Consider the following 18,949-nt stretch of genomic DNA (forward strand, 5'->3'; position numbering starts at 1 on the left):
CCACTCATGAACCACACTGTAATTCAAGGAAGGAGTGAAGGCCAGGAAAGTTTTGCACATGCTAACTCTATAGCTTATGTTGTAAGAGAGTTAAGTTTTCAAATTTAGAGGGCTACGGACATAGCTGAGTCAGCAAAGTACATAAGTAGCATTCATGAAGCCTGGGATTTCATTCCTGCCACTGCATAAGCTAGCTGCAGTAGCTCAACTCCTGTAATTCCAGCAATCTGGAAATGAAAGCAAAAGGATCAGAAGTTTCATATCATCTTTGGCTACAAAGCAAGTTTGAGGCCAGCTTGAGTTACATGAGACTGTCTAAATACATACATACATATATTTTAAGAATATAAAGTCAAAATTTCCCCTTCTTCTTATCCAAAGTACCACCATATGATATTTTGGATAGGAAAAGCCAGTCACTTAAAAAAAAAGTACATATTATTGAGGGTTTTTTTTTAATGTATAAAGGTCTATACATTTTTAATATATTTAACTTGATAAATTCAAATATTATTTTTAAAAACTCGAGTCATAGAAACTGGGCAGATGAGTATTAGAAGTAGTGCTAACTTATTGTTTATAGATTTTTCATTATAACACACAAGGCAGCATGGATGATGTCATTTTTATCCACTAGTATATCACCTGCTTGGTGCAAGGCAGGTACTGAATACATACTTGTTGACTGAATGAAGAACTTTCCCATGTCATTTTTAAATGTCCATAATTAAAGCCTTTAAAATAGTTTACAAATAGTGATTTTGTGGGCTGGCCAGATGGCTCAGTAAGTAAGGACACATACTACCCAGATTGTTGATAAGACCCTGGACCCCTCATAGAGGAACAAGAAAACCAACTCCCACAAGTTGTCCTTCCAATATTCACACAAGGACTATGGCATAGGTGTGTAAGTTCACTTCTTAAAAATGATTTTCATTTTCTCACAAAGGTAAATAAGTACATTATTTGATATAAATACAATTTTTTACTATCAATAATAACATTCACAGCTTACAAATTCATATGTAATTAGACAGAAATAGGAATAAGTGTACATATAACAATTGCTTTAATTTAATTACTACATACTGATATTCTACTTTAGTTGTTATAATGACTTTTCATTGTTGATGATGACTGAAGCCTTCATCAGGGCGAGGGTTGACTTAGGGTAGGGCTGGCTCTCTGGCTTAGTAGCCATGCTACTGTGCTCCTTCAAGCACCTTACCCTACTGTGTGGAAAAATCAAGAAGTTCAGACTTGGATTCTACATAGAATTACAAGTTTCCCTATAGGATTGCAGGGAACTGGAAAATAATGATGCTAAACATTTAATGCCCCACAACGAAAGTAACACTTACAAGAATAGAGGATGTATGAATGCATACATGTAGACAGCACACAAAATTTTCTAAGAATTCTTTTCAGTTTTCTATCTACAGTGCTGGTGAGAGCAGTGGACAATAGCTATCAGCTCCTTTTGGCCTGACCATACTCTGTGCATGAACACCTTGGAGACTGAATGAATGAAGACTCGAATTTCACCTCCCAGGAACTCTGACTATAAGAAGCTTAAGATGAGTGAAATATTATTAATGTTCTGCTTTCTTCTGAGAAGAGCAGAGAGATGGAAAAGAGAACATGAGCTTCTGGGGATAGGAAAAGAAGAGGAAATCCAGATGGACAGAATTTTAGCAGCTGAGATTTTTGCTGTAGACCATCAAGGGTCCGCATTACTCAGCCAGAAGAGCCTCTTCAACGAGGATCCCGAAAAACATCTGTCCTCAGCTTTTTCCTTTGAAAGGGGAAGAGACAAGTCTGGGGCATGAGTTTTTGTGCATGTGTTCATTCAATACGTGTTTGCAGAGCACTGGTGAGTCCTACGCTATGTTATGTATGGCAGGAAATATCTGTAAAGTAACAACACACACAACATATAGTCACTAAGTGTTTAAGAATGAGTGTACAAAAAAAATAAAAAAAAAGAATGAGTGTACATTGCTAGGAATATGCTAAGCTTCTGAGGAAGACAGAAAAATTAACAATTGTAATGCAAGTAAACTAGAATAAAATGAGAGTCAGAACAGCAAGCATAGACAAGGACATGATGAATGCTGCTGAGGTAAGGAGTCACTGTAAAATGATGGCATTTTTACTCCTGGGTGGTGGGGTCGCTGCAGCCCCAAGAAGTGCCCTTCCTGCCTCACCTTATACGCTGCCCTGTGACTTTATCGTCTCCCCTAACTCTGAAAGCAAGCTTGGCCATGTGATTTGGTGTTGGCCAATTGGCAGCTAACAGATGTAAGGAGCCTGGAAACCCGAAGAAGGGAGTGCCAGCATGTTTCCACTCTTCCTCCGCCTTCTCTGTGATAGCCGTGAGAACACACTCAGATGGGCCAGCTGGAGGGGTGTAAGCCACATGGCATTGAGAGACTTAGGGAGAGCCCAGCTATTTTTCACAGACATTTTTTGCCTTCCCTACCCTGTAGCTGACTACCAACCACTGTGTGAGTCTGCCCCACACCAGAAACACCCTGCTAACCATAGACTTGTTAGCAATAAAAAGATGTTTATTGTTGTCAGCCCTTGAATGCCATGGCGGTTTTATTTCACAGCATGATTATAACCACAGATTATTGATGTAAACAGTCAGGAAGCAGGCAATGAGGGCTTCTGGGAAGAGCAGATACCAGAGGTGGCTCTTAAAGCAAATCTAAGGTATGTAAAATGTAAGCCTTACTTATATGGAAGTTCTAGATTTTTCTAATGAGATGGAAAAATTGGAGAGTTCTCCCCCCTTGGGTGCATTTTGACTTTTCCTTTACATGATCACTTACTGACAGGTACTCACGTCCTGGGAAGCAAGGGCGTATGTCCTTTGCTCATAACATATAAGTTAGGAATTCATACAGTTTGAGACGCTCCTTAGATGATTTTTGAAGAGGAATTTTAGAAATGAAGAGGATTTCGATCTTGACCCAGTCAATTCTGAGAGGCCATATGCTTTGTGTGTCAACAATGATTATTAAAACACTTAAGGCACTGCTGAGTTTCCACATGCTGTGCCCTTCCCATGCCAAACAAGCAGGAGGTTACCCTGTTGGGCATTTGGAACCCAGAACAATTTGTTTAATAGTTTGTGTCCCATGTCTGCTCTCTAAAATACACCTTTTGCTTAGCAGAGGACAAAACTCCAAGGACACAGGAAAGCACAGACCACCACTGTGAGGGCAATTTCACATGCCTCCAGACGTACTTGAGTGGAATTGTTTCGATTATTATTCCTCTTCATCCCATATAAATTAAATTCAATTACGTAAATATCTTAAAGCCCTTGTGGGTTTTAAGGCTCTTTAAATGTTTTCACTCAAATAAATGCACCCTTTGTTTATTTCTTTTTCATTTTGTTTCTGTTACCCCACCTTTCTCTTCTTATTTCCCCAACTTTAGGAAGCGATTATGTATATTAGACCCTCTCTAGTCTGGGCCTTGTCTTCTGAAAGCCACAGAAATTCAATTTACTCAAGAAAGCAGCCATGTCTCCACTGGCAAAATTACAAGGCATATCTCTGTACTCGTTCCTCCAAGTGTGAAATTCTACCTGTTAGAACCCAACCTGAACTACCCAGGGTAAAGGCAAAGTGATTCATCTTCAGCTCATTCCAGCCTTGCTACCCAGTGAGGGAATGTCTTCATGTTACTCCACCACCAGGTAATCTGAGCAAAACTTTGTTGTTTTCTAAGTCTCTTATTTCCTTTAAGAACAAAGGAAAATAATTCCACTCTTACTTTTTTTTTTTTTCCAGGACATAATTCTGAAACACACACGCATTCATTAGGCAGATATTTACTCAGTAGCATGTCAGGTGTTGGTAGTGGAAGGCACAAAAAAAAAGGGAATTTTTTTTTTTTCCAGCAAATGTATATAACTACAGATCAGGGGAGGGGTTCAGAAGAAAGTCCAAACAGTTCTATGGAAATGACTTGCCAGAGGAGTTGGGTCAATGGGCATGTCTGTGAGGGGTTATCTTAGTTATGCTGATTGATATGGGAAGACCCATCTTTAGTTGTGGGTTGAACCAGCCCTTGAGCTGGGGATCCTCGATTTTATACGATGGAGGAAGCAAGCTGAACACACCAGCATGGTTTCATCCTCTGTTTTCTGACTGTGGATATGACATGACTTCTCTGCTGTGGACTGTATCTTGAACCAGAAGTGAAATAAACTCTTTCTTCCTTTATGGCTTTTGTTAGAGAATTTTATAACAGCAACAGGAAAAGAAACTTAAGACCGAAATTGCAGAGCAGAAGTGGGGCTGTTGCTGTGTTTAACATGGCCATGCGGTTCTTAGACCTGGAAGTGTTTTGTGGCTGGAATGTAAAAGAGTTTACAGTGTCTGTAAACAGCGCTCAATTGGCCATTGGGGGGGGGGGGGCTGAGAGACAAGAACGCTGAGAGAACTAAGAGGTTTGGAGGGGAACAAGGACTCCATCAGGAACTGGGATTGGGACCATTTGTGTGATATTTGGGGCAGGAATTTTGTTTTGTTCGTTCTGCCTGAGTTGCGAATTTGAGTGAAGTTGAACTTAATTAATGTATTTGGAGGATGTGTTAGCAGAGTATAAGTTTCTGTGTTTGTGTGTGTGTGTGCGCGCGCGTGTGCGTGCATGCGTGCATTGAGTGTTGTGTGCATGTAGTGTGTCTGCTTGAGCACTTGAGTGTGCAGGTGTGGATGATGTCAGGCCCACGCACGTGGAAGCCAAAGAAGACACCTGGCGTCTTCCTCTCTTTCTCACTACCTTGTGGCCTGGAAAAGGAGAGCTTGGCAGCAAGGCAGCTTTACTCTTGAACAGATTAGCTCTACCAGAGAGAAACCTGGCCTTCTGTGCTGGACAATGAGAGAGATACTTTAGGGAACAAGCTATCCTGCCCACCCCCATCAAAGGACCCAACTTGCAATGGTATAACTTTGGATGAAAGGAGAAAGACTGAACTGTGAGGCTAGTAGTGACTGAAGGGGGCTAGTCGCAGGGGGAGGTGTATCATCTTCTTTAAAGCAACTGCCTAGGAGAGCGTTCCCCTAGACTCACACACAGAAGCTGAGGAAAGGAGTATATACCAGGTTGACTGCAGGATTTGGAACCATTATCTATACGGCAGTAGTGAAGGTAAAGCATAGGTTGAAATGAAGACTCTAGGATATCGGAGATGCTTGGACTATGGGCCATCTACAGAAGATAGTTGTAGACACAGAGTAGAGCTGGAGGGTGTAGTTTTTTCCCAGATGTACACTCTCCTCAAGGCCTCTTTTGTCTCCTGATGACTATCTCTTGGGTCAGCACCTTGTTTTCTATATCCAGCGTCAACACCCACGTCTAAAACCACTGCTACCCTTCCCTTGACTTTCAGTCTACCCTTATCTTCCTTGGTCACTATCCTTCTGCCTGTCTGTGCACTGCAGCAACTGACCTTTCCAAACTGAAAATAGTCACAGTCACGTCTCTTCATTGCTTAAAAGCCACCGAAGCTTCTTTTCTTTTTTTCCCCGGGTCTAGGTCAAAAAACTAAGCACACAAATAGGTCTGATCTTCTGCCTCATCTCATAGCCCCTTTCTACATATTCTCAGCAGCCCTGCTCTGCTAGCTCCCGGTGCTAGCTCATCTCATGCCTTTTTCTTAGGGCCTTTGCCCTACTCCCCTCTCACAGCTGGACACCTTTTACAGACAGCCCCGTTCAATCCTTTGAGTGTAGCTTGATCTGACTTTCTCTAAGTCAGATGCTCTGGCAAGTCATTTCCATAGAACTGTTTGGACTTTCTTCTGAACCCCTCCCCTGATTCTATATTCTCCCCAGCTGACAATTAACACTGACCTTCCTTTTAAACCAACTTAAGTCCATCACAATGTACATTGGTGATCTCAACTGGAGGAACCAGATCCATTTCTTAGGATTTTTGAACTTAAAACAAGAGAAAATTAAGTCTCAATTTGTCTTTAATGGAAAAGGCTCTAAAGGCAGGAAGTCCTGACATTTGAGGTTTTGGTTATGTGCAGAGAATTGAGCTGCAGAGAAAAACAGAACAGCAAAGGGAGGCAGTGGGGAGGCGGCTTAGTAAGCAAGAGTGCTTGCTTTGCAGTCATGAGGACCTGCACCTGTGTTTGAATACCCACACACAAACCATGGCCATATGTGCCTGTAGCCCAGTGTCAGTGTGCATGGCAGGGCAGACAGTCTACCAAACGGTGAGCTTTTGGGAGTTCAGTGACAGAGTCTGTCTCCAGGCAACAAGGTAGTGAGAAAGAGAGGAAGACGCCCCGTGTCTCCTTTGGCTTCCATGTGCGTGGACCTAACAGTCCACACCTGCACACTCAAGTGCTCAAGCAGACACACTACATACACACAACACTCAATGCACGCATGCGCACACACACACACACACACACACACACTATGCCACAAATAACACATCCATCACACCTCCAATAACAGACACATACACCTCACACCACCAATAACACACACACACACACACACACACACACACACACACACACACACAATTTGAAAGATCAAAACAAGACAGGGGAGGCAGGGAGAAGATAAGGAAGAGTTTTCTGATCGGCTCCCTCCTTTGCCTTAATGGATTCAAGATGGCTCTCTAGTGCCTGCATCCAGCTGGCACTAGCCTAGGTTGGTCACAGTTGTTTTCTGCAAATTCTTATGAGAGTCCAACAAATTTCACGATAAAGTTCAGTTTCTACTTTTGATTACTATAATTTCTGAAATTTTTGCAATGGAAAGGTAATCACGGTTATTGGGATTTCAATTTGCATTTCTCTGATGAAACGCTGAACTTTTCATTTTTACGTATCTAATTTTAGGAATATGTCTGTGTTCAGAGCTTTTGCCTAGGTTTAAAAACTGGGCTTGTCTGATTACTGAGTAATAAGTGTCCCTCACATGTTCTGAATACGAATCATTATCAGATATAACTTTGGAAATATTTCCTTCAAGTCTGAAATTGCCTTTCCTTTTCTTAATAGTGTCTTTTGAAAAGTAAAGGTTTCACTTTTGATGAAGTCCAATTTACCAAGTTTTCTTTTGTGGTTTGTGTTCCTTGAGCTTTAACAACCCTTTTCCTAGCTCAAGGCAACAGAAATTTTTTCCCATAGTTTGTCTTCCAGAAAATTTAATGTTTCTTTAAAAATAATATTTATATTTATAGCCATTTCCAGCTCATTTGTTACTTATGGTATGAGACGGGTGCAGGTCCGTTCTGTACTTGGACATATAACTCTATCTGCGTCACATTTTTTGTTTCTTAATCCAATCATCCATTGCACTATCTTGGTATCCACAGCAAAATAAGTAAGCTATGTGCATGCAGGCTCATTTCTGGGTTTCCTACTCCCTTTCTATTATTTGTGGGTGTGAACATACTTATACCACATCATTACTGTCGATTCTAGTAAGTCTTACAGACAAGATGTCTCAGTCCTATCATTTTTTTCTTCTGTCTCTATGTGTGTTGGAGACTAAATCTATAGCTTGACATGCTAGCCGTGTGTGCTCTGTTGTTGAGCTACATGCCCAGACTTGGTTTTAGTCTTTTCACAATTATTTTGGCTATTTCTGGGCCTTCTACACAAACCTTGTGAATTTCCACAGTAAATCTTCTGAGGTTTGAGATGATTCCACAGGTAAAGGCGTTTACTACACAACTTTGTGATCACAGGTTAATTCCTGGAGCACACATAACGGTGGAAGAAGAGAATGGACTTTGTGAGGCTGTCCTTGACCCCAACACATGTGCCGTGGTATGCAGGCCCACACAGAAAGCATGGTCTTACACACGGTCACTCTTAAACTGCTGAAGCCAGGGGTGGCAGCATTTTCCTAAAATCCCAACATTCCAGATGGACGACAGATGAATCTCTGTTAAGTCTGAGGGCAGCCTGGTCTACAAAATGAGTTTCAGGCCAGCCAGGGATAGATGGTGAGGCCAGAAGAGGGTACAAATTTCCACAGAACTGAAGATACAGATGGTTTTGAGCCATTAGGTGAGTTCCGGGCACTGTACCCACGTCCTCTTCAGGAAGAGGCACTCCTCTTAACTACTGAGCCATCTTTCCAGTGCTTTCATTCTTTTTTTGATGGTACTATAATTTCTAAAACCTTTTATGGGTAGTTATCACTAGAAACATAATTGATTTTTGTAATGTTATCTTATTTCTTGTGATACTGTTAAGAAGTATTACTATAATTCCTTAGAATTGTCTATAAATATCTCCAAAGCATCCCCCCATTTGTATAATGTTGCTTGAAAATGAAGACAGATAAACCTCGTCCTTGCAAATTTATGACTACTGTTTATATTTTGCCTTTTCATATTGATACGGTAATGTTGAGTGGAAGCTGACTTGAGCAAACATAGATCTTAGCCATGGTTTTACAGAGCAGCAGTCTTTTGTAGCCAAGCGTGTTAGTTGTAGGGTTTCATATGTGCTAGTTATCACACTGAGTATATGTTTCTCTGTCCTTTGTTTGTTGAGGATTTTTGCCAGGAGTGAACCTGGATTGTAGCAGGTGATTTTCTTGTCTCTGTCGTACCAACTATTTGATTGGTTGCTTTTGGTAGCTCCAGAGAGCAGATTAAATTGACTGACTGTAAGAGCCAACCTCCACTTCTTAGTGACCATACTCAGTCAAGATACATATATATATATGTGTGTGTGTATACGTATATATTTATATAGTATTTTTTTTTACATAGAAAAAAAATACATTCAGATATCAGTGGGTCTACCAACTTGGATAAGGAGTCCTCACTCATCTTCCTTTTACTCTGACCTTGTTATCTCACCTCTAATTTTTCTTTTATCTGTTGACTGGGTAGAACATTGTTAGCTTATTATGATATGGTTAATTGTGCCTACAAGACATTTACCAAATCAAATGTAGAGACCACACAGAGATTTGGCGAAAGAAAACCAAAACTGGCCTGAGTGAGGGGCCAGATCTGTATTCAGACATAGTGATTTCTTACAATATTTATTTTTCTTTGTCAATTCTATCTACCAAAGAAATATTTCTTTTTATTGACTCTGTCTTGTAATGGAATCAGAATTATTTCATAGTTGCTATCTGTAAACATGACCTCTAGCCTTGATGGGATGAAAGAAATGAACAAATAAAAACTCCTAAACAAACTAAGAAACAAACCACCCCAGAAATTCTTAGTATAGCAGAAAGAATGATGATCCCTGAAGAGGTGCACAGGCAAATCCTTCAGAACCTATGTGAATGTTAAGCCTAATGGTAGTGAGGTTCTGATATTGCTGTTGGAATTCTGACTTACAGTCACCTGGTTCTAAGACAGAGGGAGTCCTGGTCCATGCAGACCAAGATTATCACAGGGGTCCTTAAATGTGGCACAGCTGGCAGAAGTCAGAGAGGCAGGGAAGGAAGTACCAGCATGACTGGATCTCATATTCCTGGACTTGGAGATGAGGAAGAGGCCACAGGAAGGAAGGGATAGCATCTAGGGCACAGTGTGTTCATTGAAGCTCTAAAATTCCATTCACTCTGCCCGACAGTTGGCCATCAGGCTCAGCATCTGCTTTGATAGTCTGCAGGGCAGAGGCTTTCAGAGGCCCTCTGTGGCAGGTTCCTAGTTTGTTTCCTGTTTTCTTCTTCTGGCTTTCAGAGGCCCTCTGTAGCAGGTTTCTAGATTGTTTCCTGTTTTCTTCTTCTGATGTCCATCCTCTTTGCCTTTCAGGTGGGGATTGAACATTTTAGTTAGGGTCCTCTCTCTTGCTTGGTTTCTTTAGATGCATAGATTTTAGTGGGTTTGTCCTACGTTGTATGTCTATATGAGTGAGTATATACCGTGTGTGTCTTTTTGCTTCTGGGACAACTCACTCAGGATGATCCTTTCCAGGTCCCACCATTTACCTGCAAATTTCATGATCTCCTTATTTTTCATTGCTGAGTAATACTCCATTGTATAGATGTACCACAGTTTCTGCATCCATTCTTCAGTTGAGGGGCATCTGGGTTGTTTCCAGCTTCTGGCTATTACAAATAAAGCTGCTACAAACATGGTTGAGCAAATGTCCTTTTTGTGTACTTGAGCCTCTTTTGGATATATGCCTAGGAGTGGTATGGCTGGATCTTGAGGAAGCGCTATTCCTAGTTGTCTGAGAAAGCGCCAGATTGATTTCCAGAGTGGTTGTACAAGTTTACATTCCCACCAGCAGTGGAGAAGGGTTCCCCTTTCTCCACAACCTCTCCAGCATGTGTTGTCCCTTGAGTTTTTGATCTTGGCCATTCTCATGGGTGTGAGGTGAAATCTCAGGGTTGTTTTGATTCACATTTCCCTAATGGCTAATGAGGTTGAGCATTTCTTTAAGTGCTTCTCTGCCATTCGATATTGCTCTATTGAGAATTCTCTGTTTAGCTCTGTTCCCCATTTTTTAAGTGGATTACTTGGTTTGCTGCTTTCAGCTTCTTTAGTTCTTTATATATACTGGATATGAGTCCTCTGTCAGATAAAGGGTTGGTGATGATTCTTTCCCAATCTGTAGGCAGTCGCTTTGTTTTGATGACTGTGTCCTTTGCTTTACAGAAGCTTTTCAATTTCATGAGGTCCCATTTATTGATTGTTGCTCTTAGAACCTGTGCTGTTGGTGTTCTGTTCAGATATATAGTATTATATTATATATTTTATGTTACTTTTTTGTGTATTGTTGGGATTTACTTGTTGGTTTTTTTTAACAGCTTTATTGAGATATAATCCACATGCTATATAGGTTAGTGTTTAAAATGTAAAATTCAGTGATTTTCACTATATTCCCATATATTCACTGTATGTATAGCATCACTCAGTCAATTGCACAACATTTCATTAAGCTGTCCCCAGAAACCCCAGGTCCATGTCTTTTTCTCTCTTTTTCAAAAGATAGGCTTTCTCTCTGTCGTTCAGGTTGCCTTCAAACAATCTTCCTGCCTCAGCCTCTTGAGTGCTGGGACCTTAACGGTTTAATAATAAATTCACGATCCATATCTGTAAGATATGTTTCTATGTACTTTTCTTCAAATGACCTTTTCAGTTTTGATAAAACTGGAGGCCAAATAATCAGAAATTGTAGGCTAACCTGTGACACACAGCAAGAACCTATCTCCAAAAAAAAGCAAAACAAAACCCAAACAAACAAGCAAACAAAAAAAACCCCCAGAAAACAGTGGCATATTTACTCATCTTCCTTATCATGTTTCCCTTAGAACGAGGCTGGAAATCTCCTTGTGGAAAGGCTTTTAGCTATAAGTAGGATGTATTAGAAAAGACACTGCATTGCTTGTGTATTTCAAGGAATTGGTCCATTTCATGGGAAATCTCTGCCGTGTGGGCCTAAAGCTGTCTGTGCTGTGTCTCCTCCACGCAGCTGTAGTATCTCACTGTGTCCATACTAACTGCCCATGGCTTGGCTCTTGAATTCCTTACCACGCTAAGCAGGGTGTCAATTTCCCGCAGAGGGACACTTTTTTATTTTCTATATAATTTTTGGTTTCTAGTTTCATTTGCTTATCCTCTTAATAATTTCTTTCCTTCCACTAGACTAGACTTACTTTATTTATTTATTTATTTAATTTTTTTGAGAAGTAAGTTTAGGTTACAGCTCAAGATCGTCCTTATTTTCTAACGTTAACACTTAATGGTACCACCTTCCTTCAAAGCATTACTTTGACTGTACTCTACTCTGCTTGATATCCTCTGATTTCCCTTCTTTTATCTCAAAATACACTCTGATTTCCCCCAGGGTGTATTTTTTGAACCCATGAACTATTTGGATGGATATTGTTTCATTTTTAATTACTTGGGAAATGGCATAGATAACTACTTGAAACTGATTTACAGCTTAGTTCTGTTATAGGCCCAGATACCATTCTTCATGACTTTAACTTTTAGGAATTTATTTGGGGGCTAGGTGTGAGCTCAGTGGTAGGATACTTACTTGTCCAGCATATGTGATTTAAAGTGGTCCCTCTGGATAGCACAGAGCTAAAACTTGCTTTTTAAAGGTCCGCTCTCCTCCCCAAGACATAACCGGGAAAATTCACCCACGAATTCTCAACAATATGGTTACCCGAACAAGACCTGCGTGATGACATCACCGGCTGACATGCCAATGCGGATGGAGGAAATTCCACAAGGTCGTACCCCTAGATGAAGAGCTACAGGTTCTCAATGGCTGTGGAGAGAGGAAGAATCCTCTGTGGAGAGGAGAAGTTGCCTCCAGGGAGGATTTTCCATATATGTTGCCAGAATCCCAAGTGGTCTTGACTGCATGAGCCTTGGTAGTATGTAGCATTTCCAGGGACTGGTCCATTTCATGCGAATTATCAAATCTGTCAGCTTGAAGTTGCCCATATTTTCTCTTTTGCATCTCTGTGGTAGTTCAGGACATGTGTACATAACACACACACGCACACACACGCACACACACACATCTGTAAAAGATATGTAACGAAACTTAAAAAGAGGTCTTGAATTTGGGAGGGGGACAATGGGAGAGGAGCAGGAGAGAAGGGCAGCAGTGATGCCCTTGCCAGCAGCACTCACGTATAAAGTTCTCCCCAGATTAAATAAATCTCCATTTAGCAAGAAAATATCCAGTTTCCAGCACACTCTTTGGCATTTTATTCTAGTTTACGGTTTGGGGGAGGTGGGAGGGAGAGAGACCATGAGACATACAAAATACAGTGCGAAGGACTGGGCAGCCTGACATAGAGTCAACATGAACTACTTCAGAGCAATCACACTTTCTTCCTAAGTTGCATATGGCTGTTGCAGCATAGCACCTATTCTATGCAGCCGTCTGTTTTAGGCTTGGCCGGACATCTCAGTATGAGTTATTGTATCAAACATGAACTTGTGAAAAGAGGACAATGTTTGCTTGTCATGCTACTTCTGGAATCTCTGAGGTCTCATGGCTTATGGGCAGTGTTTCAGTCCTGGAGACAGGAGTTCTGAGGCACAGCTCACACACATCTGGTGACTAAATGTGTCTGAGTGCAAGGAGCACACATTAGCTCCTTTCACACACTGAGCCTCCGTGTTTCCACAGGACTCTTTCTACTCTATGCACTTTAAAGACTTTTTTTTTTCGTTAACGGCCATAAAAGTAAAACAGGGGCCTAGTAGTTCTGCTTTCTTGGCTTTCGTGTGAAAGTGAAATCATCTGAAATGTATTTTCTGGCTCTGCGCGCCTCAGATCTAAGAAGAATGACCAGTGTGGAGCCAGTGAAGTGCTATTCCCCTCTCCACGCAAGTAAGCAAGGTTCCTTGACGCAGTCACTGATTCCAGGGTATGACAGGAAGGGCATAAGATGTTTGAGAAAGACACTGTACTAGAAGGCAGGGGTGGCCATTCCTGGAGTCACTTCACATAAATCAGAGTCAACTGAAGAGCTTCCCAGTGGCCAACGATGAGCTAATTTGGGCATCAGTGAAGCTAATGCAGGCAATGATGAAAACACACCTGCATACTTATCTGTGAGATCATAATGAGATTGATGAACACATATAAAGCCAAACAACCTCACTGGTAATTTGTACAGATACATGAACTGATTTACTATTCTGAAAAAGAAAGAAAGAAAGAAAAAAAAAGTTTCCTATTCCCTGTCAACTGTGTACTCACACTTAAAGCAAAAGGACGAAATGCATTTAAGTCAGCGATTTCCACTCCTGGGTCTGACTTTCCAACGTTCCAGTTCACATTCACAACAGCTTTGTTGCCTAAATGCTTTTGAACTTCAGTCTAGTTTAATCATTAGCTTTCTCAACTTCACATTTATTTAACTCCCTCCTTTCTTCTCCTTTTCTGAAGAAATGTTCCTGAATGCTTACAAGTTCCAGGTGGCTGGGTATGTAAGGGCTAAATCCAATCGCTGGCCTTGTTGACTACATTCTACTGTGTGGAATGGGGTAACAGATGACGAGAGCGGTGAAATGAAAGAGTGCAAAGTTTGGGGGAATCGTGTGTTTTATTTATAGATTTTAGGATATAGTTGTAGAAAGGACACCCAAAAAGGTAATGTTGGAGAGGAAATCAGGAAGAAATGAGGAAGGAACCACACAGATATTAAGCAGGCAGAACATTCCAAGCAGAAAGAATGGCGAGTGCAAAGGCTGAGGGGTGGAGTAGGTGGTTTGTGTAGAAATTGGTCATTCCCTGTAGTTCTGTGTATTGCTACCACTCATCTCTCTACAGTCCTCATTAACGTGTATGTTTGTCTACAAACATACAACGTCTTCTTAAAGTAATGGATGAGTTAATAAAGCTTTATTATAAAAATAAACATGATACTATGAATGGATGTCATATGTATTTACAGAGAACTTTTGTGTGTTTGGTATGAGTGTGTGTTTGTGATATGTGGTGTGTGTGTGTGTGTGTGTGTGTGTGTGTGTGTGTGTGGTATGTACAGGAGGCATGCCTGTCAAGAGTGTGTGTGGAGGAAAGAGGAAAAGGCTGGGTGCTTTTCCTTGCCTCCCATCTTGAGACAGGATCTTGCCACTGCATACTCCAGATTAGCTGGCTTGCCAGAGGCTGGGGACTGTCTGGTCTCCACCTCTTGTCTCGTTAAGGGATCCCTGAGGTTACAGACATGTGTTACTATGCCTGGATTTACACAGGTTTTAGAGATTTCAAGACAGGTTCTTTTAAAAAAATATATATCTATTTTTCTTTTTTAAAATTTGTTTAATTGTATTTTATGTGCATTGGTATAAGGATGTCAGATCCCTTGGAACTGGAGTTACAGAGTTGTAGGCTGCAATGTGGGTGCTGGGAATTGGACCCAGGTCCTTTGGAAGAACAGGCAGTGCTCTTAACCACTGAGCCATCTCTCCAGCTCCCTCAATTCTCTTGATTACATTTGTATAGCAAGTGCTTTCTAACAAACTAAACCATCTTCCCATCTTCTCATCCATGCTTTTATAATGGATCTAGTACACAGAAATTAACTACTTAAATATGTGTATAAATGTTCTGTCCCTTACATTATAGCATAGGATTTTCTTCAAGAGGGTACGAGGGAAAAAAAAGTATGTTCTCCATAGTGCAGAGAATGAATACATCCATCTTTAATAGCAGTGGTCTAGCATTATATTTGAGAAAACTGCAACTAAATGCCAGAAGACTATTTTGAAGAATCAGATGTTTTAGGGGTTGACACTATGGCTCAGCTGGTAAAGGGGCTTTGGGGCTTTCCATCAGCCTGATGACCTGAGTCCAGTCCCCAAACCCCACACCATGGATGGAGAGGCAGCTTCTGGAAGTTGTGCTCTGACCTCTACATGCATGTGCGTCCCACTCTGATAAATAAATACATGCAAAATGATATAATTAGAGGTTTTAGAAGAAGAACACTGAGAGATGCATGTTTTGTGCATACAAGGAGGTGGAGGGGTGGGGCTGGGGAACTCTAATATTAGAGACTGCAAGTCTGGAATGTGCATGGGGAGAAATCTCAATGCCTGGGCCTGTCATGCTCAGGACCTCAGTTAAAGAATCGGAGATAGAAAGGCATGTGGGGACATGGAGGGGCAGGCAGTTCTCCATGGAGAACCAGGCAGAGTGCTGGCCAAGCTGACTTTTGATTTAACCGGGCAAGCTTGGTATAGAGGTAGATGTGAGAGAGGGGGAAAGCTGAAGTCCACAGAGAAGTGAGAAAAGAGAAGAAAAAGAAGGGAGCCTGTACATGTTTTGTGCTGTCGCTATGAAGGTTGTCAGTCAATACTTTAGATACAAGGAAGATGTGATTGTCACTGACTTCGTTCCTGCCTAGCCACATACTATGGCCCTTAACAACTTGGCAATAATGGATACGCCAGGTCAGGTTTCCAGCTGTGTCGAATTTATAGGACAATTAAGTAGAACCTTCTAGCCAGAATCGTCACATACATGAAAAGTATTCACACTAGACAAATGTTTTGGTCTCCATCTGAATCATCAGAAAGCCCACAGATTCAGCCTACTCATATGTATGTAAAAGTATGTCATGTGGCTTTCATCCAGGCACTTTTCTAATATTCATGGAAAAAAACAAAAAACAAAACCATCAAAAAGTAAAAAACCTCTCCCAATTTCTTCTCTACTCTGCTTTCCAAAGTCCAGGGTTCTAGTGTGTTTTGATTAAAACCCAAAAGCCAAATGGAGGTCATAGGCTGAAGAGTCATGGAGTGCACCGTTGGACAACTATTTCATGCTGCACTTCCCTCGTGGTAGAAAAGAGACTAAAAGGCAGAAAATGATTTGCCTAAAATTGGCCTAGCTGCAGCAGACAGAGGGAGGAGATCCCATTAGAATCTGTCTCATCTCCTGTAAATACAAACTCCATGCTGGACCCAGGCTGACTGTGACATCTCGGTCCCCTGTCCACAACACCTCAGGCCACGTGCTGTGTGTTCTCCATCACTACCTGCCAGCCACAGTGGGCTAGATCTGCCTCTGTCTTCCCATATCCCCTCTTCCTGGAACACCTTCCCACTCCTTGTCTACTTGGTAGTTCTTACCTTTTATGCTTCCACCCAGAGCTCTGCTCCTTTGAGGACCTCTTCCTGTAGTGCTCCTCATGAAAACCAACAGCCTTTCTTCTCCACAGCCGACACACAGAACCACCACAAATGCTTCCCCCCTCTGTGTGCCCAGCTCCTGCCTGCATTACAAGCTCTGTGAGGGTGGGGGTTTCACTCTCTAGTTTTATAAAGTGATGTGCCTTACGGTTTGCAGGCATCCAAAACACCCCTGAACACAAGGAGGTTCCTGGAAGCAGTGAACGGGTCCCTCTTCCAGCCAAGCTTTCCCACCATACAGTTCTGCTCTTGAAGTACAAGCACGCATGGTTTGCTGAATGACTGACTATTCAGGGTTTTGTTGTTGTTGTTGTTTTTGTTTGTTTGTTTTTTCCTGACACTGCTTTGCCATCACTGGTCTACATATACAGGTTCTTCGTGGAATTGCAGAACACCCTTGTAATACGATTCTGTTACCATTTCGGTCGGGAAGAAGCTGGGTTTTAGATGCATGAGGCAATATGCCCAAGCATATTAACTGACAGGGGTGGGGTTGGGATGTGAAAATCCAAGTTGATTTCACTACATGACTGAACCTTCTTAATTTTGCCAAATCTCAGATCCCAAATGATGGCGGTAGAGTTTTGGGAACAGCTTTCCCTTGTCACTTTGTTAACTGATGACGTTAAGAACAGTCTAGTACATTAAAAATTTGTGAATCTGGCTTCTTGTTTTAGAACTCCAACTGTCAGTCACTGTGCAATCACATCTTCAGACACAGGATCAAAGCCAGAGGTAGAAGCAGAAACACAGGCAGTTACGGCATCCCAAACCATATAACTTACTATGTGGACCCATTTCTGATGAAGTCAGCCCTCACATCCTAACGCTGTTAATGTTTACTCGGCTGGTGAAAATTTTTTTCCTGTTTTCTGTTTTTAACTGAAGAAACCAATTCTGTCATCAGAAAACTTAACTAACTGGATTCACTTCCTCTTTCAGGTCATCAGTGGAAGTATTAACTTGGGTCACAAGACTAAGGACAGAGTACAAAGCTTTATCAATTTCTCTCTAGTCTGAGAAGCATACAAATCAGGAGGTGGTGGAGGCCAGTACTACTTTTTTTATCCTATCTGTATTCTTTGTGTACTAGTGAAATTTTTAAACCAATTTTTAAAAACTGGTGTGTGTGATGGGTGTGTGTTTGACACGCACACACGTACAAGTCAGAGGACAAACCTGTGGAGTCTATTCTCTTCTTCTACTTTATGGGTTCCAGGAATGGCCCTCACGTCCTCAGGTTTACATGGAAAGCACCTTTACCTGCTGAGCCATGTCACAGGCCCTTTACTAGAGTTTTAACATTGTGTCGTTATTTCTTCTTGCTATTTGTTCAATTATTTATTCATAACTATGTGTTATGTGAAAAGTTCATAATTCGCTTATACTTCTTGGCTGCACACACTAGACCTTTACATTATAGTATACCTTCACTATGTTTTTTGATGACCAGTCACTGAAAGTAACTGCCACTCTCACACACAAGTCATTCAATCCACGAGGATGAACCGCTGCTCTTCAGAATGTGTCTCTGCCTGGGAGAGCCTTATTCTCTGTAGGATGTCTCCTTGGAGGAATAGGGGAGAGGACTATGCATGGAGCAATTCTTGGCCACATCCTGCTGGAAACTGTTACCTTCTGGTGTGTTCTAGATCGGCAGCCGTGGAACTCTTGGGTTGTGTCATGTGTACACACTTAATCCATAGTGTTTTGATCAGCAGTCACTCCTTTGTCAGCACAGGCGCCAGTAACATCAGTGTCCCACCAGGATGAGAAAGTGCTCCTGTGGCTGAGGCAGCTCACTGCTCTCCAAAGCCCAACTTCTCTTCTGTCTCTTTTTAGACTCTCTTAAAAATAAGTGTAGCCATGAGAAAAAGTTTCTCTAACAGAACAGGCAGAGGTGGCAAGCATCATTTCCGGGTGTGGCTGCAAGATCTGTGTCTTTCCCTTTCCTGAGGATTGCGATGTCACATCCGGCCAGCAACGAAAGGTGAGTGTCCAGGACAGCAGAGCTGTTGCTTGCCTGGATGCCTTGAGTTTTTAATGGCAAGAAACTCTTCTAACGAAGACGCCATCCTTGGACTATTTTGGATATCTCTTCATAGCTTAATCAAGCTTAGACTATCCTAACAATGCAGGGATAGGATTAAGAGGCATTTAAATGATTTAAGATTCTAGACATAACAATGTGAGTGTGTTAAGAGTTAATTGACAATTATCCAAGGATTTTTAAAAAAAATTTTTTAACCCCTTGTCTGAACAAGAATGTTATCAATAGTATTGGGTGATTAATGAAGTATCAAAA

General features: G+C 41.5%; 1 protein-coding gene across 1 annotated transcript in view; it reads right to left on the reverse strand.

Annotated features, from left to right (window-relative positions):
- The window catches only part of Ica1 (islet cell autoantigen 1), a 107,381-nt gene that overhangs the window by 41,900 nt on the left and 46,532 nt on the right, over positions 1 to 18,949 (reverse strand). The window lies entirely within an intron of this gene.

The sequence above is a fragment of the Psammomys obesus genome, unplaced genomic scaffold (genome assembly GCF_907164565.1).
Source record: "Psammomys obesus unplaced genomic scaffold, mPsaObe1.curated_primary_1811, whole genome shotgun sequence".
Classification (NCBI taxonomy): domain Eukaryota; kingdom Metazoa; phylum Chordata; class Mammalia; order Rodentia; family Muridae; genus Psammomys; species Psammomys obesus.